Genomic DNA, 22,435 nt, shown 5'->3' with positions numbered 1-22,435 from the left:
CTTTGCGTAGAAAACAAAAAGCACGTTCAGAAACGATGACATTCGGAAGACCCTGGATGTGAAATCGGAGGAGGCTGCCGCATTTAGCGTAATTCCTACCTAATGGATGGAAAGTTTGGTTGGCAGAAAAAAGAGAGATGGCTAAGCAATGAGGGAGAGAATGAGCAGGTTTAAGGAGCTCAGCAGGAATGTCTTTGATCCCAGCGGACAGATGTTGAGTAGAAGAGGTCTTTTCTGTGTGGAGATCCACCTTAGCTGGCAGGTAGTCTCGCCCAGATGGCTCTTTGTTCCAAACCCAGTGCTAATGAGCAGGGAATCAAGAGGTAGGGAATCAAGAGGAGGGTCTCTGTCAGGCACAAAGAGGAGGGGCGAGCAATTTGGAGATAGCGTGAGGAGTTGTAACGAGCACATCGGTACTAACACTCCTGGAGGAGCGCCAAGCGAAAAACGCCCCTGCCAGGTTAGACCACCGATGACTAGAGTGCCCAGAAGGAGGTGAGCACCTGTGCCTTGGTGATGATCTCATCGACAGCCAATCGTTGGGGTGTGGAGGAGCAAACTGCAGCGTTGAATATTCATTACACAATCCCATGCTTCTATAGATCAATGGAAATGTATGCTTCCATATGCATACAAACCACCGTAGCGCACGAAGCATCAGCCACACTGCAGAATAAGCAAATACCGCAATCATCCCCCGGGTCAGTGAGGATGCAGTGCAAGACGATGCTGCATGTTTTATGTGCCAACATCCGCTTTGACATGGAGCTGTTTTTAGTTCCGGCAAAACTTTGAGTCCGTTTTGTTAAATCCGAGCCGCTCTTCCTACAAATTTGTGAAGGTTGATTAAGTTAAACTATTTCAGACTAATACTCAATAAAACACCCCTGACGTCCGTCAAACTCGCTTGTTGGATTGTCTTGGTATTTTTATATTTTCCCCTCTTGTCCGTCCAGTCTACAAAGATATCTGCACCGTAAGCTCACCTTGCAAAATGTCACCAAAACTGCAACGCCTGGCGCGCATTTGCGTGCAGATCGTCTGTTGTTCCCGCCCGCCCAATTTGGCGCAGCCCGGTCTCCAAAAATAGCAAACCGACGGACAAAAGCCAACAAATTAGTCTGTGCCTAGACTTGCGTTGCTCCTCCCGTTTTCCTCACGGTCGCTGTGTGTGATCGAAAACCACCATAAGGCTCCAAAAAGATGGAGATGGTCTTTCAAGATATATCCTGATATTATAGAGATATATCCTGATATTATAGAGAAATATCCTGATATTATAGAGATATATCCTGATATTATAGAGATATATCCTGATATAATAGAGATATATCCTGATATTATAGAGATATATCCTGATATAATAGAGATACATCCTGATATTATAGAGCTGTATCCTATTATTTCACAGCTTTTTGTCTGCTCCTGTTGCCACCAAGCTACTATGTGTATATGATTTTAATTACTATACCAGTGTGCTTATGTTATTTGTGCAAAAAGCTTGACGCCATTTTATTAAACAGCATTTTGAAACCTACATAAAACAGAAGCGGCGTCTTCGATGTTTGCTGCTTTGAGTTTAAAGTCATTCCGCTTTGTCTGTAGTTCAGTCAAGCCGATGGCTCATCAGCCCTCACAAAGTTCCTGTCACCAAGCTTTGTTCTATAAACCAACACCCAGGTAGAGCACGGCGGTCTGGCATTGGTGGGTGTGTTCAGGATCAACACAACTCTCGTTTTTCTTTTATTTCAGCTGTTAGAAAAAAGATCTGAAGTAATTCAGAACTAATAGACTAGATCAGATTATTAATCATTTTATAGTCTAGAGTGTGATGTTGTTTCCAGTAAATCCAACACACATTGTTTATGTATGACGTGATGATGGTTTTACTTACAGTCAACCAGTTACCAGCCTGATTTTAAAGTCTCTAATATTGATGATTTTTGGATCCATTAGATTTATGGATATTTTCAAAAAAGCAGTTTACCACAAAATTTGACTGATTCAGTTAATAATTCACACATGTTATGCAAAAACCCAACATTTACTGTCTTATTTATCTTATTTCACTCAGCAATGAAGCTACGGTCATCTGGTATTCATAAGATTAAGATCAAATTGATTAATTGGCTGCTTAAATTTTGAGAATTGTGCATATGTGCGGACAGGGATGCGTCGAATCAATAGTTCCCTCATGAGGATCATTCCGGCTGGACTGAGGACGTGTTGGAAGTGTCCTCTCTGGCTCTGGGCGTGGCAGCACTCAGCCTCTCTGAAGGACATCCGAAGAGTTTCAAAGGCGATAACAAATCAAACTGTTCCCCGAATCTAATATCAAACAGGCCCCGTGTCAGCATTTATTAGAGAAATCAGCTCCCCCAACCGCCACAAATCCCTCCCCACACCCCACCACCACCACACCCCTCACTCTCCCACTTGCAGTATTCCAACGCGCAGCGGCTCTTTGAAGTCGAAAGAATGCAGGATTGCAAATTACCCAGGAGACGCAGCTGATAGTCTTTGAAGCCCTCCTTTGATAGCGTTGTTTTGCGTGCACTCCGTGCATCTCTCTCCCTCGCTCCCTCCATCTCTCTCTTTGAGGGAGAGACGCACACAAATGTTGCTTGCAGACATTAATCTGCACGTTGGTGAGATCACACACTTACAACACGGCCAGCCGGGGCACCAACAGTGACCTGTGCGAAGTGGACAGGAGTGAAAACACAAATCCCGATGCCTCCGACTTCCTTCCCTGGATTTATCTCACTTGTGAAACAGCCATATTTTCTATCCTCTTGTGAGCCAGGGAAAAGTCATTGTCCATTTAGGTGGTATTTAGATGATTTTACAGTTACTTAAACCTTGTTTACGATTTGTAAATGACTCTAAACACCGAGCCGGTGTTAGTGCCGCTCCCCAAAGAATGACAGATGGAAAATCTTTGTTATGATGTCTTTTTCCTGCGGCTACAATCTATTCCTATCCTCGCTACGCACCCGCTGCACAGGTATACGTTGTCAGGGTCTGTTTACTTTGGTCTCTCTTCAGCACATCTTAAGGGAATAAATGTTAAAATGCAAAGATTTCCTGTCTTCATCAGACAACCTGCCTAGTTAACGTTAGCATCTATAATATCCTTGGAATTTATCCCACAGGCTCAGTCCTAATTCAAAAAAGACCACTCCCTCCAGCCGTACGGGACTGACTCCCAGGCCGTCTCACTGTAGGACACCACCATTTCTTTACGGAGCATCCTCCATGTCTACACCTATAAAAAAAACGGAACTATTCACTGCTTTGTGTGCGAAACAGCCCAATTAAGACGCGCATTATTGACATATTCTGTCGTAAGGTACAGTCAGATTAGATCTGCTGTCCATCAGTGATACGCTGTGAATCCAGTCAATACTTCCAAGGACACTTTGACATCTATGTTCTAATCCACGGTTTGTTCAGTGGGCACTTCACTGACCAGACTGCGGTGAATCACAATCGCGCAGCACTGACTCATTATGCAAATGTCCACCAGACAGAGGGCACTTTTAAAGTTGACGAGAGCAGGTTTTTTCAAAAGTTTACTTCCTTTTCATGTCATGAGATCTAACAGTGCACTCACACTTCTGAGCACGCACAAAAATGATAACACGCTGCTCCTCTTTACTTTTAATCACCGGAGAATTGAACGCATCATCTGCACACTTCAAGTCCAGATTATTTCCTTAAAGATGATGCAACCGTTCTGAATCCGAGTGTAATGACAGTCCATTGTAGTTGGCTTATAAAAACCCTCTCATTAATCTTAAATGCATCTTTAAAGACACGTCAGCCAAGCGCGTGTCGGTGTCTGACAGTCCTCCACGGAGCGATGTTTGGCGTCCCCTTGAAGGTCAATGTGTCAGATTGTGGCCATCATTGAGGTAGCAGAAAAACATTCAAGTTCACACCCACGCGACGTGTCTCACACGGCTCTGAGAGTCCATCTGCACGGATTCTGCCTTATCTGAAGCGCTGGCTGTGATGCTGTAGTGGTTTGGGGGCCTCACGCCCACTTAGATAATTACCAGTGATCAAGGGTCGTCCTGCCTGTCACAGTTGCCTCATGTTACGCCCTGTTCAAAAGGACTCAAACTAACTGGCCTGAGCTGAAAGGAAAGCTACGCATGGGCTCATATTCATATCTAATAACCCTGAACGTGAATGTGACTGTAGGTTTTTGAGGTGAGGCCTGAAGTCTGACTTATTTAATATGAACAAGGGAAGATCAAGCACCTTCCACCCACACCGGTGGAGGGCTTTGAAAAGTGACTCCACTTATAAATCATGCCATTCTATCCCAATTATTCTGGAATTGCTTAAACTTTAAAATTTATCCTTTTATTATTATTCCTAACATGCCTTACAAAACCTATCAGGACCGTCACCAGGTGGTTATTAGTATGATTATAGAACGGTGAGTTTTATTAGCTTTTTTGTTTTAAACCATGTGGAAGTGCAACCTTTCAACACTGCTAGCTTTTAGCAATTTTCTGTTATATCTTCAAGGGAAAGAAAACAAACTGGAGGTGGGGGGGAAAGTGCAAAGGGCACAGTATCCATGCGTTGCTGTGACATTTTATGTTTTTATTCAACAGGTTGCATTTCGGTGCGTATGTTGTAACCACAAAACGGCTGACTTCTTAATGCAACTGTTACGCTGTGATTATTTTGTTGTCATAAGCAGGTTTAACAAACACAGCAAAATATAATAATAGCTAATAATAAATTTTACTTTAAATTATGAGTTTCTTTGTATATTTTAGAATACTGGTGGGTCATTCTGAGCCGCTGCATCGTCGGCTGTGCCGCCTTTTCTACTGGATACTTTTGACCATATTCAAAGATCTGAGGCTTTTTCTATGTACACAAAGGGCCCATTGCTCTCAAATATTGTTCCATATATTTCTTTAAATATGTGTTAGAGCCAAGATAATCCACCCACCTCTCAGGTTTGGCATATCAAGATACTGATACTGATCAGACAGCATGATTATAGCACAGGCGAGCCTCAGGCTGCCAACAATAAAGGCCACTTTAAAATGTGCAGTTGTTCTGGGTTTTTTTTTTTTGGGGGGGGGGTCTGAAAACCACCATTTACCTCATGCAGTGCAACAACAGCACATCACAGTTGGTCAGAGTTTTGATTGTGGCCTGTGGGATGTTGGTCGACTCCTCTTCAGTAGTTGTGCAAAGTTGCCAGATATTGGCAGGAACTGGAACACACTGTCATCTACGCTGATCCAGAGCGTCACAAACATGCTCAGTGGGTGACATATCCAGTGAGTCTGCTGGCCGTACAAGAACTGGGACATTTCAGCTTCCAGGAATTGTGTGCATATCCTTGCAATATGGGGCTGTGTATCATGCTTCAACCTGAGCTGATGGTGGTGGATGAATGGCCTCAGGATCTGGTCAGGCTATTTCTCTATTTCTCTCTATTCAAAATGCCATCACTAAAATGCACCTGTGTTTGTTGACATACACCTGCCCATGCCATAACTCCAACCACAAACCGCTCGCCAACATGACGCCATACACGTTGAAATCTGCCCTGTCCAGAGAAAACCAGGACTCATCCATTAAGGGAACACCTCTTCAAAGTGCCAGACACAATCAAATGTGAGCATTCACCCACTGCAGCCCGATACGATGACAGACTGCAGGCAGATGGAGCCCACAAAGATGACGACGCGCATGCAGATTAACTTCCCTGAGATGGTTTCTGACAGTTGGTGCAGAAGTTGTCTGGTTATGCAAGCGGATTGTTGCAGCATCTGTCCGGGTGGCTGGAGGTGAAGATGCTGGATGTGGAGGTCTTGGGCTGGTGGGGTTGCATGTGATCTGTGGTCCTGAGGCCGGTTGGATGTACTAATAAATTCTCTGTTTGGCGATCGTTTATGCTAGAACGTTCAATCCATGGGCCACAGCTCTGGTGGTCATTCCTGCAGTCAGCATGCTTCCTCAAAACTTGCGAGTCTCACCTGTGCCGTTATTGCACTGCCTGACCAGCATCTGGATACGTTTAACCTGCGAGATGGATGGAATATCCCACCACTAACACAGATTTAGACAGATTTATGAACAAACGTCTCTGATCTTTGAGGACCGCCCATCAAAAATGGGAGCAAAAACATAATTGTTGCGTTTATACTTTTGTTCACAACCTTAAGGAAGTATTATCGTTGCAATCTTAACACTCGATCGCCCAGTGACGATGAATTCAACCTGCTGCTCACCTTTGCTGTCAGTCACTCGCTGCTCCCCGAGATACAAAAGTGTTACTTAAAAGAACTTAAAAGAAAACACTGCAGCGTCTCTCGGAAGGCTTTGGGAGTACAGTAACGCAGCAGAAGGACAGCAGAAAGCACACAGGGTGCAGCGTCTTTTCATCGCCACGTTATCAGTTTAAGACTATTAATGAAGGCTGTTTTATGCGACTATGGCTGCCGTCGTTTTCATCACATCAAGTGTCGTGAGCTCGCTGCACCCCTTCAACTGTTGGGGGACTGTAAAAGACACGAGCGTGGGGGGTTCTGAGCATGTAATTAGGGTTGAAGGAGAAGTGCTGAGGGTTAAACTGAATGACGACATGTGGGAGAGCAGACAGAGATGGCTTCTCACTTCTCACAGCGGTGCACTGAAACGCTTCTTTTCTTTTAAAATGTGCCTTTCTTTGGCATTGCATCACCCTTTTATTGCTCTGCACTTGGGGGAGAAGTGAGGACCTCTCTGCTGGGTCAGAAGAAATCTAATCTTTAGATTCAGAGGATAGAGCATACAAAAGAGTCAAAGAAAGTTAGTTGACTGATGACCTTGCTCACTTTGTTTCATGTGTTCAGAAAATGTTTAAAGGAAAAAAATGTCCATAGTGACTCCAGTCTCAAACTCTATTAGCTGCCAGATGCAGTTTGGTCGGTTAAATTTAGAGAAACCATCTGGGGGGATTTTACACCTTATCCCATCTGGCCTGGGAATGCCTTGGAATCCCTCAGGAAGAGGTGAGCGCTTGCTGAAGGAAAGGGCATCTGGAATACCATTAAAGCATCACACCTTAACAGTTAAGGAAAGATAAAGCAGGTACTAGTCTCAAAACAACGCTGGACCGAACATCTCGTTCCTGCAAACCAGGAGTTACAAACCAGACATGAAGCCTACTGAGGAGGAAGCAGAAAGAGTCATTCATATTTCATAAGCAGTGAGCTCCCCCCCTCCCTCGTATCCTTAACATTTGCTTATTAAACTCACAGCTGTCAAAGCATACCTCAAAGCCCTTAGCTCACGCTCACAAGCAGGCGTACACGTGCAATTATTCAAATTTCTGTTGTATAGGAAAACAATCAAACACACATACTTTCTCTCCCTGTTTCTCGCTGTGTTTCTCGTCCCTCCTTGAGTGAAGACTTCAAAATCGACAGTTTAGATGTGACATTCAATGGCGGCGACAGCAAAGGGCACAAGCGTACAATCTGGAATGATCTGGTAAGTACAAGAGTAATATTGTCCAACCACATTCAGAGCTGATTTGGCTGTAGATGTGATGCTTTAAGCAGCAAAAGCAGAGGCCAGTCGGATCTATCGCCCACTAAAACCAGACTTGAGCAGAGTGACCAGTGCTTTTGCTCTACAGCAGACATTTGCCACCAGGGAGCCATTGAGCAACACTGACGCCCGAGGTGTAATAACGACAATATTGCACCAGCAAAGCGCTAAATGACAGTGAGCTCACCGACACAGTGGTGGAAGTTGCAGAGATACACTGATCAATGAGCAATCAATATGGCCCTGCCAGGTAATCACAAACCCTGGTGATTAACAGCCCCCAATCAATTGCTATTAACTCGCGCATGCACCAGTTAAGCAGACCATCAGCGTCCATGTGCGTGATGAATGCCAGAAATTATTAAAGCCTGTTTAATGTCCTCCTGTCTGTGTAAATGTCACCAGGCTGAAAGCTTAGATTTGTGCTTCACTGTGGTTAACAATGACTAGTGACCATCAAATAAACTCCAAAACTTTACTTCTCTCAAGGATGAAACCCTCAAATATCTCATGTGTTTATTGTTGTTTATTCCTCTCTGTTAAAATCATGAAATTATGATTGGACAGAGTTCCACAAGTATAACGAAGGCAGCGAATTTGAATTTGCGTTGAGGTGCCAGATCTTCCTTCACACCCTCACACTCCCATACAGGCATGCAAGCACACACCCACACACGGGCACTCGCAGTTTCTGGAACATTCTCCCACTTGCCAGAGTGACACAGCTACATGCAACATACTAGTCCCATGTTTTCATGCATGTTTCTAGGGAATCATACTTAATTTACCTCAAGGAAAAGGTAACTCTGTCACAGACGGGAGACTTCATGCAGTTCCGACTCATTTGCCACCATCATGCCTGCCACTAGGCATTTCCTGTTTTTTTGTGGAAAACCAAAATTCACTCTGACATTTTCTGTTGAATGGGGGAAGTGATGGATAGGAGTGTTAGGACACAGGCAGTCTGTTAAAATCTGACTCTCATTGCAGCTAATGAGGGATGAAAAGCCCCGATAGGACTGGGTTCTGGTGGCAGTTCATACTTTCTGCCAGAAGAGGGGGCTGTTAGTGGAGAAGCTGGGCCTGTGCAACAACTTAAATAGGTCAGAGAAGTCTTCCGCTTTCACACGCCCACCCTTGCTCCATCTTCATCATTACAAGCAAGTAAAACAGTAACATTTGCTTCCACTTTTCTCCTCATCCTACTAACGATAATCAAGCACTTTGTCTCTCCCCTCTTACATTGCATTTCCCCCCTCCTCTGCCTTCATCTTGTCTCTTCTGCCGACTTCTCCTATCTTTATTGCATAGCTCAGCACAACTCCTAAACTTCAGCGATCACAGACCTCTGACAAATATTCCACACCACAAAGCACTCTAACTTGCTGCTTACGTGGCTGCCGTACACTAACCTTGAGCTTGTGAAGGATGCATAAGGCTCAATGGATTTTTGTGTGTGTGTGTGTGTGTGTGTGTGTGTGTGTGTGTGTGTGTGTGTGTGTTTATGTGTCTGTTTCTCTCTGAATGTGCGTGTTTCATCAATCAAGATCAATAACACTGCAAGGTCACTTTTAAAATTCAATTAATACGATGGTGAACATTCCAAGAACCACCTCCAACCCCTTGGGGGGGCAAAGCCCAACGATGACCCGGTCCTGGGGCCCACAGGTGTGAGAGCTGAGGTGCGCAGGCTAAATTCACATCGCTATTATAAAGCACAACCCCTTGTCTGGAGATGGGTTTGTCTGGAATGAATGTGTCACCAACTCTATGTTTTATTAATGGTCCTGGAACAAGCCAGTAAAAGCATATTGTGTGTTGTGCCACCATCTGTGTGTATTTCCCTTTGCAAGTGTTTGTGTGCAACCAACTGCATGTTGATGCATAACACCGCCTATTCGTGTCAGGCGCAGGGTGCTCGGCTAATTGGGGTCAGATAGGTGTGTGTGTGTGTGGCCTGATTGGCTCGGATGATGATATTTAAGGTTGGCGAGGTTTTGCTGATTTGAAGTAATGTGCTACTTCTTGCCTCCACACAGGGCTGCATTAAAATATGCATGTTGAGCCACTCAGTCTTAATATTTAAACCAGCCTGGAGGTGAGGCACAGTCTAACAGGGCCTGACAGACCATGTGTACAAAACACTGGTTGCCTCACAATCAAACGCGCTTACCGTGAACACACACATGCAGAAGGGCAGTGCTGAAGCAGCAAAAAACAGAAACCACAAGAAAATAAACACTGGCTGATGCAGTAAGCCGTAGCTAAATCTATACCATGTGTGTCCTATATGGAAGGCAAGCTTTCATTAGCTAAATCTGAACCTCGCGAGCTGCTGAGGATTCTGTGGGGTCGAACCACCGGCTGCTTGTTTGTAGTGGGGCGGGGATGTGGAGTGACAGAGAGAGTGACCCACTGAGACCCAGGTGATGCGAACGTTAATTACCGTCTGCTAATTACACCAGAGGAGGCATCATTAAGGAGAGCGAGCCACCGGAGGGGCTTGAGGACTCCCAGACTTTCCTGGAAGCTACTTCTCTTCCCATCTCACTCTTTCTTTCTGACCCCGATCTTCTGTCCCAATTAGCACTGCCCTGCTACCCCCCCAACACACACTCTCTCTCTCTCTCTCTCTCTCTTTCTCTCACAAACACACACACACTGCTCTTACCCCGTGCCCTCTGTGCATTTCCTTCAGCACTGCTGCAGCTGCTGTCTACATCCAGGCAGCACTGGTGGATGGCTGCACAGTCTATAGGCGCCTTGACGTACTTAAACACACGCAAACACACGCGCGCACGAGGAGCCATTAGGAGAGCCGGCACTAAAGAGGCCATGTAGACACCTCTGTCTGCTTGTACAATGACTAATGTGGCGTCACGAGCTGTCATCCTTGCCCCACTGAGTCTCCTTCTCTAATGCTCCCTCCCTTATTTCCTTGAATTCACTTTCATATTCCTGTCTGCAATATGATATGTCTGTTTTTTTCCCTCCATCTTTCGTACAAGTCTTCCGCAGAGCTCTTGACTGATAGTAAAATGTATGTGCACGAGCTTCAAACAACTCTGAAGTGCAGCCAACAGCCTAAAACTGTTTGAGGACAAGAGTCAGTTGTTGACAGCTTCTGCTGTTACACAATCCTCCCTCAGCCCTCGGTCCCTCTCCTTGTCCTCTACCTCTCATCCTGCCTGAAAAGTACCTTCCCAGACCCCCTGGGGTTTGGGGGTGGGAGAAGAAAGGCTGCTGAGGGGTCAGTTCCGATCCTTCCGCCAGCCAGACCATCTGGAACCCCGGGACCACTGGGTCTGGGCCGTGTCCACTCCCTCGGGAAGGCAGCAAAGGTATTGTAGAAGGGAGCAAAAGATGCAGATGAAAAAGAGAAATGGAGATAGTGAAGATGAGACAGAGAGGGAAGTGAGACCTGATGATGCTGACGATGGCAGATAAATGAGGAAGATGAAGAGAAATAGGTAGGGAAACATCAGAGACACGTTTTGTCGACTGTCCTCATTGTACAACAAGAGCGTTTGTGTATATCTCTGTTTCTTCATTTGCCTCATCACAGTTTGGAGTTAATCTTCACGTAAAAATATACACAACCATGTCAGGCCTGCAAGCAACACAACAAAATAGTGATAGAAAAGAAACGAGCATGGCCAGAGATCAGAGGGAGACATCCCCTTTAGTTGCAAAATGTAATTAGTAAATTAATTATACGGTCATAATTGCTAACTACAACCTTTTCAATTACGGGAAATTCTCTGCTGGTTCAGTCTCTGGGCAGCCAGATGTCTCCCAAGGCTTCGAGCAACATAAAAGCAACATGGAGCAAACTGGAGCACCAAAAATGTGTTTTTCCTTCCTCAATATAAGGATAAATTAGATGGAACCAAGCTGGAGACGATGACCCAGGCTGGTAAGCAGAGGCAGTAATGACAACATGCATATTTAGATCCGAAAAGTCACTTTTCCATATTTTTCTGTGTGCCGAGATGGAAACTAATGTCCTGTTTGGAATAAAACATCCAGGAATTTTTGGGTAATACTACCATGTAATTGTTGAGCGAAATTTTCCTCGTAAGCTACACCAGAACTGAGCAGGCCTCCGAGCACATCGATGAGAATGGCTTTGAATAATTTGACAGCTTTGGGGGACAACGTTTGCTGCCTTTCTTGTGAAAAATCAGATGACAAGATTCGGCTCTTAAGGTTGTCACTTTAAAAAAAAAAGAAGTATGCAGCACGCATATCAAGTGAGAGGTCTAGAGGCTTCATCCTCACGAGGTTTGGTTTTTCTGTGAAGCCACTCGCGCTTCTGTGCGAGGGAATTAAAAATTCCGTTGCTCTTGCCATGAAATGGATGAAAAGAAAATGAAAAGAGGAGACAATGAGCATAAGTTCAGGCTTTTCATTTAATGCCATTAACAAAAATCTGGTGTCTGCCTGTGAGGCTGTGTGGGGGCGGGTGTCTCCACTTTGGGTCAGGACATGGGAGTCTCCTGCTGAATGTTGTCCCAGGCCCTAATTATGTTGACAGAGAACAGTCCTCTAGGGGTCCATCTGTTATCCTGATGTGTATTTCTGCAGTGTTATTGATTTATTGTGTGACCAGATGGACTTGACCCGGTGTTTGCATAACACACAACACAGATAACAGTAATCATAATTATCATAAATTATCTGGTGAGGGTGGGCTCATGTTAAACAACCTACAAGCGCCACATTCTCCCCTTCAGTACATGTAGGGTTCACTCATAAAATCAATTAGATTCTAAAAAAAACAAACGTTTGGGTTTTATGTTTTCATTTCTGTTTGGCTAGTGTGTTTTATCTTGAGAGGTGGCCTCTTCTGGTGAGCTGGGCTTTAACTGTGCTGCATATTACATGAGGTGTCTTGGATCTATTGCAGCGCTGGTTTGCTCTGGTCCTCCAGCTCCAGACTGTTTCTCCAGATGGGTGGTAACACCTACAGTTATTTTAAAATACTGCAGTGACACCCACCCCCCCCCCCCCACACACACACACATATTCAGCATCAGTAATGGTGCAGGAAATTCCCCCCGTAGATGATGCAGCACAGTGGGGAGCAATTAGCTTGTCACCTGTATTGTCTGCACTTTCAGAGCAGTAAATGTTCAATATACAGCACAGTAAATGTAAACATGAGTTATAGCAATCAAAGCTGCGTGCATTTCATGAATATACAGGATATCGGCTCTGGTAGAATGTCTAAATATATACATACATTCACTTTTTATTTGGTTTAAAACACAAGAGACATTTGCAAACGAATGTTAAAATGCGAACAGGGCTCAGCTGACAGTTCACACGCAGGCACTCGTTCCGTAGATCACATGGCGACAGATAAACTAGGCTGGTGTTGAATAGGCCGAGTCTGGGATGCAGATCAGCGAGGCGCGGGGGCCGATCTGTTGGTACTTCACAGGCAGCGGCTGCGGGTCAGTCAAGGATGGCTCGATAGCAGGCTTAATATTGCAAAAGAGAACATGAATAAAACAAACCTGATCCTGACTGTACAACTCCCTCCATCCATTACTTAGAGCAGTGGTGGCGTTTCGGAGTGGACCTTTGGCCTGGGAAACCATACACTTTTACAGTTGAGGAACCCATTTAGTCCCAGGAAGTTCAGACGCGTGTCATGTAAACCCGGTGACTTCGTGTTGATCTGCTTTAAATGAATCTGTCTGTCAGCGGCAGTCCTTGACCCGGGTCGCCTAATGAGGCCTCTCCTGAGGCTGGGCTACCGCAGTGGTTCCGGAACAGCATGGACAGTTGGCTGTCAGAGTTACCCTCATCAAGAATGCAACAGCATTCAAAGGAAGGGAGCAGCTGGAACATCGGGAGATTGATGGCGACATGTGGGGTAGAAAACCAAATTTCTAAGTGGCCGCAATTAAAGGCAGACCGACTGTCAAAACATTTAAAAGCGAGTCAGGGGAGCAGACGAGGCTTAAGATCTCGCAAAGCTCGATCGTTTCATACTCTGTGTGTCGCACGTGTGTGTGGGCAGATGGGTGGGAGCAGATGCACAGGCTCGATGATATTTAAATGTTGACAGTATTCCTAGCGCTCCTGTTCTCCATCACTCCATCTTCATCTCTTCTCACTCCTCCAGGCACACTGCATGAAATCAATGTGCATCATGGCGAACGCTCCCTGTTCTGGAAAGATCTGAGGGAGCTCTAAACTTGTAATAGTGAATAGGAGCACCCGGAATTCATTATCGTCCCCCATTTATTCACTCGCCGTTTTGAATATGCAGCTGCTCTTGTCACCGTTGTCCTTGTTGGTGTGTGGCTGTGTGTGAGTGAAGTGTCAGCGTTTTATCAGGAATCGTTCGGCTGATGGCCCGTCGCCCCGCTTTGGGGACGCGGCGAGAGACGCTCACCTTTGGCATGGCTGACATTTTAATTTGTTACCGCTGGCCGTTCTGTTCCCGTCAATAGCGCATCGATGCATCAGGACAAATGTCATGGGACAGAGGCGGATTTCTGCCTTCAATAGTATTGATGGGCACCTATGATTAAGGCTTTTCCACACAGGCAGAGCTGTGGCGGCGATAAAGCAACACTGACATGGAAAAAATAAATAAATAAAGCAACTGTTTGAATTGTGTCTTTGGAATTCCTCTTGGGACCAGTTTCCCGCTTTATTTCGCAGCCACAGGCAGCACTTATGCAATTACCTGCGCGGGAGGGGTGTGGTTTCGCTTATCAAACATTCTATTGCAAATATCTATTTTAGATAATGTCAACAAGATGAAGTGTTTGCAGCCAAGCTAGTGGGTCTTTGTCGCGGCGCAGTGTGACGAGCTAAATGTGAAGAGCACTCCGGCGCTCGTGATGAGAATGTTATTAGGCTGAAGTGCACAGTGACGCGGGTTCAAGCACAGTTAAGTGCGTTGGAGAGATGATAGTCACTGAGACTGGTGAGAATGCCACTCATGTATTTGGCCACAAACGGAACTACTGCTCACTGTTAAATAGTTCCTATCAAGCCACGCATGCTAAACCTTAATGTACTGGACAGGATACATACACCCACATACACAGCCAGACCTTTACCTTTGCCCGGATGGTCATTGAGTCGTCATTGTGGCGTCCGACAACACGTCCGAGACGCCTCTCCCAGACATCAATACAGCTTTGGCACACCTTGGCTTAGGGTGCCCTCAGAGATTCTAACAGTGTCCTGCACGTGTCAGCAGAAATAAAAGCCACTGTGTCAGGCGGTTCCCTCCCTCCCTCCCTCCCTCTAAAGCCGTCCATACATCCCTCAATCCATGCGGTCCCAGGGGCAGCAGGTCAGTCCTAATTGTATGCTAATCAGAGCGACGCGCACGTCTCTCTGACTGCTGACAATCGTTTGGCTGACATGAAGGTGTAGTAGCCAATGTAGAGAAGTAAACAAGGACAGGAAGCAGAGACAATGAGTTTTAGATTTTCACTTTGTTGCCGTCAGGATAAATCAATGCTATTTTTTAAAACCACTTTTATGAATTATTAGTTACTCATCTGGCGAGACGCTTTAGTTTCGAGCAAATGGCGTCACAACCTCGAGGTCTCCACTCAGCACAACTGCAGCGTCCCTCCATTTCCCCCCAATGTCCAGATACATTAAAATGACTGTCCCCGGAGTGCCGATAAATCTGTTCAGACTCACCGTTAAACCAAAACTGGCAGTTCTAAAACATCTAAAACGCGACTGAGTGGCGATGACACACAGTCTGATGAATAAATCCCTCGCTGTGGGCTGTGGGTTTGTAATAAGCCGTCCTGTAAGGGTGTTATGTGTTTCTGCGTGCATGGAAGTGTCCGCACACTTGTTAGTGCTTACGTGAGCACATGAATCTGTTTTTTATTTATTTATTTTACCAGCTATGATGAAAACCCTCAAGTTCACACACTAACTATGCTGCCTGTTTAAGAATAAATTATGAAAGCACAACTTCGTAACTGCATTCAGGCTAATTACCACGAACGTTGCCATTTTGACATAGAAACACTGCTAGCTTTACTCCTGAACTGGCTCTAGATAGCGTGAACTCCCTTTAATTCTAACATACATGTTAAACTCTTGCACACGAACCTCTGGACGGCCATATTTATTTTCAGCACCTCGACTGTAAACCTTGATTTCACTCTGTTTCAGACTGTTTCCTTTCCCTCTCTCTCTCTCATCACCACTCACCCGTCACCTGTTAGCTCTTATCTCATCTCTGGCTCCCCCCACATTAACGGGGTCAGTGTAATCCCGCCATAAGTAATCTCTAGTTTAATCCTTGCAATCCTCGTGATTAAATGCAAAATAAAATAAAAAAAGCCTCAGCAAAAGCTTGAAAAATGACAGCCCATATCGCATTTATTTTACTATTGCCTCTGTTCACATGATGCTCTTTGTTCAACATCTGCACAAGTCTGTGTTTAACTTTGTGTTGCTGCAGAGACGAAATGATGCACAAAGTCGATCATCGACCTTGAAAAATAAAAGCATGAACTTTAGTTACAAGTGGAAATAAAGGCTCCCCAGCAAGAGGGCCTCCTTTCATCCAACAGCTGCAAACAAGGTCATAAACATCATCTGCATGAACGCACACACACACACACACACACACACACACACACACACACACACACACACACACACACACTGTCACATGCAGTCAGAATCAACGTCCGTGGACATCCCAGTACTGCTCCTGTAAGGATGGCGGTGGGCCAGACTGCACATGTTCTGGAGGCAGGTGGACCTGGTCGCTGAAGGGACCGAGCGACGCGCTCCCAGTCAGAATGCCCAGATTCCCCGCTGACGGGACTCAGCAGAACTCAGCTGACAACGCCGTTCCAGATCGATCCTGCAAGGACAAAGCAGCTGCTTTGAGAGAGCGATGAAAATGACTCCTGTGATCGGGGCCGTCGATGAGCTCCCACCACACCACTGGGGGGAGAGGTGACCTTTCTAGGTGTGACCTGTCTGAAATTTCTGCCACTGAGAGATTTCCAAAAGCTTAAATAGGATCTTTTTTTACAAAATATTTCTGGTTTTGACATTAAAAATGGGCTATGCAGATATTTTCATCTGCATTTCCAGCTGTTGGTAAAATCTTTCGGACAATTTATCTCGGCTGGCTTTTTTCTAGCAAATCGTTACTGCTCTAAAATAAATGTTATGTCCCTGCCAAGACAATAAAAGAACAGAGGGAACATCGCTGTGTTGTGGAGCTGCATTATTAAACATGCTTCCCTGGGATTTCCTCACACTAATGCAGTAAATATGGTAGAAACTAGTTGAATTGGGTTGAAGAACTCATCAGCGATGTGTTTTTTCACCACCAGCATCCCTGTTACAAATCATGTGTGTTGTTCACGGTGCACGTTTGACTCCATAGACCAGAGTGCTTTTTTGAGACGCTTTTGTTGACTCTTTCTACGTTGACGTTGTCGGTGGAGCTCGCAGTTCTTACTAGAAACTTACACTGGGGAAGTTCGCAGGTGAAAAACTGCACTTTCTTCACAAACACTGCAAAGCTCACGGTAGCGGATCAGCCCAACGTTTGTCACAGACCTCTTTAGTCGGGAAACTTGAGCTGAGAGAAAGATAACAAACTGAAAGACTTCCGCTTCTCTTCTTTCACACGCTTATGAGAAACCGATACTCGCTGCACCGGCCGGCTTCCCCTCCTCTGTTCTGCACTCTTTCCATGGGAATAGAGCGAGCAAAAAAACTGGAGGTGCTGAAGATGCTGAAAGAGTGAATTGTGTAACATCAAGACGAGTTAGTGAGTGCAGCAAAAGGTAGAAATGTTGGAGCGTAGGGGAACACAACTGGGGGATGATTTGGGGGGGGGGGCGTGATCTTGGAGCGACAGAGGGGTTTGAGATGGGTTTTCAAAAAGTGGAAGAGACAGTGAAGTTAAAATGTGAAACGCAAAACAGAGAAATGCGGCAAGGAAAGAGGGGAGAAAACCCTCATGTGAAGACAAACCTGCATAATTCATGCTCGGCTCCTTTTAGAAACAGCGGCTTCATCAGGACACGGCCGCTTGACTGTGGCAACACGCAGGCAGTGACACAGAGGGAGTGTGTGTATCTGTGTGTGTGTGTGTGTGGGGGGGGGGGGGGGCACTGAACTTGGCTTGTATCGGGATCTTTGTTAGCTGTGCAGATCCTCTGTGGATGGATTTTTCACAGGGTCGGTGTGTCATGCACACAGATGTTCGACAGCAACTCTGTGTGTGTGTGTGTGTGTGTGTGTGTGTGTGTGTTTTAAGTCAAAAGTGTAGCTGTGTGCCTTCACCTTGCTCTGCTCTTCACCCCCACTCTCCCTCACTGCACTCTAGGCCATTAGAGCTCCCGGAGGCCCGCAGAGGCTTCTCGTCTCTGTGTCCGCTTTCATGTGTCAGTGAGTGGGCTCAAAGCACGTGTGTGTATGTGTGCACGTGCACCGCAGTGCACAACTGTATGTTTTTACAGATAAGAAAGGAAGTATGCGGCGGTTTGTGCCACGTATGACCGCTCTGGCCTGCACAATCAGAGTGCAGACAAAGACATTTTTTGTGTTCTTGTTAGAGAAATGTTACAGGTGTGTGTGTGTGTGTGTGTGCGTGCGTGTGTGCATGCTTACAGTGTGAACCCCTGTGTGTGAGCAGCTACTCCCGTATGCACACGAGTGTACCTGGAAACAGGATTCAGCAGGGTTTGAGAAGACCCAGCAGGGATGGCGGGTCTGATCAAAGCTCCACAGTTCTCTGGCACACTCAGCTCAGGCTTTGCCGCTAAATTAACACGCTATGAACAAACATCACCGCAAAAAACAAACACATTTTTTAAGAAGCCGGCACTCCCACCCACTCGGCTCATAATCAATATTTAAAATGTGACATTGTTGTTCTGCGCGGAGACAAAAGGGGAGGAAAAAGAAACCCGAGGAGTGAAAACTCGGCATTATCTCCGCTGGAAAGAGCAATATATTGGTTGCGGTGATCTGAAATATATACAACAAATAAGATCAGAGGCAAAAGTGGGCAAATGTTTCCAGTGTTGTGAGCTTATTACAGCAACATAACATCCTATAATCTGCACAAGACCCCATAATACACAAAGCCGAACATGTTTGTGCTGTGAACGCCACTGAAAACGCATTCAAATACTTTGATACGTGGATTATAAAACCTATTGTATAACATCTTCTATGGTTCAGGGGGAAACATTTTAATAAGGTTCCCTACCAGAGTTTGGGTTTGAGGCTGTGACGTCTTCTGGATCTTGTTTATTTAATAATCTTGAGTCCCCTGAAATGCAAAGCAGAGAATTCTGAAAACGTGACTTCTGACAACATTATACGAGGACTGCAATTTAAACACCAGCTCGTAAATACAGATAAAAAGTTCCAGTCTCCTCAAAGTTTGCGCACACTACCTCAAAGATGTTGCCCTGAAAGAAATCAAAACTACAGAAGCAAGATTTTGTCTCCAAACACTCTTGGCTTACCCGTGCGCAAAAGCTCACCCCGGGGTATTAAATATGTATTTTGAAGGTTATTTGGGTTTTAATGTTATTCAGCAGAATGGCTTGATGAGCAGAGTGTTTGTGGGATCCTTCCTATTACTCAGGATTACGTCTCGCCCAACTGCGTTCATTAGACTGGACCTTTGAGTTTTGATCTGACAATGGATTATAGGATATTTACCACCGCTACCCTCTCACCCCTGTAGCATGGTGTGCCGCTCGTGTGTGTGTGTGTGTGTGCAGCTGAGGTCATGGGAGAATACAAGGCAGGCCCCCTCTGAGTGAGCACGCAACACCCATAAAAATGAACCCCAGTCCGTCACTAAACAAGCACCTTTTTTGATTCTCGCTAATTACGAAATGGTTCAACATTCTGCGCGTGTTTCTCTCCTGCTTTTTTTCCCCCTCCGAAGCTGCCGTGCAGCCGCAGTCCTCCACCGGCCCTCAGATGAGGCTCGTCAATTAGAGCGGGCTGAAGCATGGCATGTTAATTCGCGGTAAAATATTCCTCCTCCAGTGCTAATTAGGTGCTAGCTGTGGTTGAGGAGCGCGGTTCGCCAGGCGAGAGCATAGTGTGCTGCATAGCGGTCCCTCGGTATCGTTTGGCTGACCAAAGCAGCCGCGATATCAGGGAATTATTTTAATTAACCGGTGCCGCCTTCTGCAGCTAATGAGCCTAGTTGAAGCGAACCGACATCGTGCCGCAGCGTGCACGCTCCCTGTTCCAGAACCATCCACTCAAAAAGGAAACACAAAACGTAGAGATAAAGAAATCACAAAGTGAATGAATTAAGAGTGCACGATTACAGAGGCGCGTGCACATGCGAAACTGAAAAAATATATCATGTTCATTACCAAGGGAATGAATTGTTGATTAAGGTATTGTTTACCTTTGCAAAAATACAATGATTAGAAGAGCAAACCCCCCCAGGACAGTTTTGTTGGCCATGATAATGACAGTTTGCTGAACACAGAGGACAGCAGTCGTTCAATCATCAAGACTTATCATTTACATATAGGAAACATAATGATGAATTTCCTGTGTGAATGTGGGAGGACACTTTTTTTTCCCTTTGCTCTTCTAACTGAGTCAGAGTGAGAAAAGAGGAGGCTGTGAAACTCTGCCCAGTTTTCTGTACAGAGCAGCAGAGGAGGCAGGGAAAAAAACAAAAAACAGGAATTGGCCCTCGTCACAGTTATTACACTTTGGTTGTATAACAGCAACATTCTTCCCGGTCTGATGAACATTCATCTCCAACATCTGAACCACCTGCACTCTCGGAGCTGCCGGCTAAACATATCGCATCTTCAAAAATGGTCTCGGATTAGGGTGACAAATGCGCTCATGAAAGTCACTTTTATGTCTTATCTCTTTTTTATATCATGGTGATTAAGAAGAAGGTGGTGAGCGTCACGTTTTGCTTGCTCTCAGGATGTGAGGCTGAGCAGCTCATACTTGCTTAGCACACACCTCGATGGATGGCAGAATAATACATGGCAATACCTAAAATATGGGCCATGAGGAAGGAGGCAAGGCCCCAAATGGTGAGGCAGGGAAATGACAAAGTTCTAGTCATTTAAACTTATTGCATGATTTTCTCCCCATCCCATCAAAGTCAAACTATCAGCACATATTTGCTGCAACTTGGCTCTAACGCAGAAGTTATCCGTGAAGAAGGCTGGCCGCGATGCCGGGGCAGAAACCTGCTGATTGGCGCTGTCCCGCTCTATTTTATCATCTGTGTGTGCAGCGGAGGGGGTGACATCTTGTACAAATGTTGCAGCGCTTTGTAATTCCATATGCCTGCAGGATGTAGCCTCTGCATTCTGGGAGCTGACAATGAAGACCAGAGGGAGCCTTTCACCTTTGGCGCATGAGTGCATTATCTAACAGTTGTGAGCGGATGCCCATACACACACACACAGACACAGACACACACACACACACACACAGGCACAATGATGTTGCAAGTTTAAGGCTAGTTTAAGAGTTCTGCTCCTCTCTTTCAGCACGACGCGTTCATTAGCCCGTTCGAATCCACCTCTTTGCATCAGCTAATGTGCACCAGTCCGTAGCATCTGAACATCACACATCTTACTATAATACTTAGCCTCTCATCTCAAAAGCAAGCGGAGCCACCGGCAGTCAAGGTCATTGGGTGAGAGCTGGAGGTGTATGTGATGTGAATGCGCTGGCTGGATTGATTCTGTCCATGTGCTCTAATGATAAAGCCCTACAGGTTTAGAGCACAGCCAGGTCGCTTTCGCAAGAGCGCCGAGGACATCGGTGCGAAGGGAAATAAGACCGTAGGCGCACAGTGCCCCGGTAAGGTGAGAGACGCTTCCACACTTCCAGCAGATCCCGTTGGCGGTGAGAGGAGAACCAACCGAACTCATCAATTTTACAGCATTATCGGTCAGAAAGGTGTTTTTATGCAATGAGCCACTGCTTTGTCATTAAATATTGGGTCTGTTTTTTATCTGATTTCGTCAATATTTGATTCGGACACAACCAGAAAGCGACATTTTAGAAGCTGCTTTCAACATTCAGTGTAAATAAATAAAACATCGCAGCACTATTGACCATTAAATAGACGTCTGGTCATGCCAGGCACAAAGATGTAGTAAAATGGTTTAGGTATATATTTATTGATGTGGGATGAACCACACCAATGAGGACTTGGGTTAGGGTTCATTCTGGTTAGTTTTCAAGCAGAAACTAAATGTGTAAAAAAAAACAAAAAAACCTTCAAAAGTTGTTGAAATAAAAGAGCACGAGGGAGGAATAAGGAGGGGATATAGGGAAGGGGAAACAACAATTTTCCAGCATAAAAAATGGGGGCGGTGAAACGGAGGTCTGTGGTATTTCCCTGGTCACACCCCCATAAATCAGCCTCTGCAGCCAGAAACTCATTTTGGATTTAAGCAACTCTTTGCTCCATATGATGGAGCAAGTCGACGGTATGTGTGACACCACAACGCCGAGCTAATGAGATCCCAAACCAGCAACCGGCGACGCTGGAATTATCCGCCGCCGCCCTCCTCCCCGTTCCGCCCGAACCCACGACCCTTCGGCTTTATTAAAGCCCGAACAGGAGGCAGCGCTGAAAAATGAGCTCAAGTCAATCTGGGCGTTAGATGGACAAGGTCTGGGTACTGCGCTCGGGAACGGGACCTATGAAACACAGCCTTGTTTTTAAATACAGTACATACTTTGGAGCAAACGTGGAGTTAGAATGGACACACACTCACACACACACACTCACACACACACACATTTAGAATGGTGAGAAATAAACTGGGTTCTGTTTTCCTAAGAATATTTGCTTATT

The 22,435-nt window shown here is 45.5% G+C and overlaps 1 long non-coding RNA gene across 3 annotated transcripts; it reads right to left on the bottom strand.

Annotated features, from left to right (window-relative positions):
- Window positions 1–15,931: 15,931 nt before the first annotated feature.
- Window positions 15,932–19,830, bottom strand: LOC130517678 (uncharacterized). 3 transcript variants are annotated; one of them, XR_008947776.1, is made up of 5 exons: window positions 19,438–19,830; window positions 18,824–18,886; window positions 18,220–18,270; window positions 16,207–16,450; window positions 15,932–16,176 (listed from the first exon to the last, which is right to left on the bottom strand). It is a non-coding gene; the product is annotated as an uncharacterized LOC130517678 (long non-coding RNA). The 3 variants fall into 3 exon arrangements; XR_008947775.1 differs by lacking the exon at window positions 18,220–18,270 and having other exon boundaries at window positions 19,438–19,826; XR_008947777.1 differs by lacking the exons at window positions 18,220–18,270; window positions 18,824–18,886; window positions 19,438–19,830 and adding an exon at window positions 17,581–17,697.
- Between the last annotated feature and the right edge of the window lie 2,605 nt (window positions 19,831–22,435).

This window comes from Takifugu flavidus, chromosome 20, assembly GCF_003711565.1.
Source record: "Takifugu flavidus isolate HTHZ2018 chromosome 20, ASM371156v2, whole genome shotgun sequence".
In the NCBI taxonomy this organism is placed as follows: Eukaryota; Metazoa; Chordata; class Actinopteri; order Tetraodontiformes; family Tetraodontidae; genus Takifugu; species Takifugu flavidus.
Note: the sequence above shows the minus strand (reverse complement) of the source record. Positions and strands in the feature narration are given on the sequence as shown.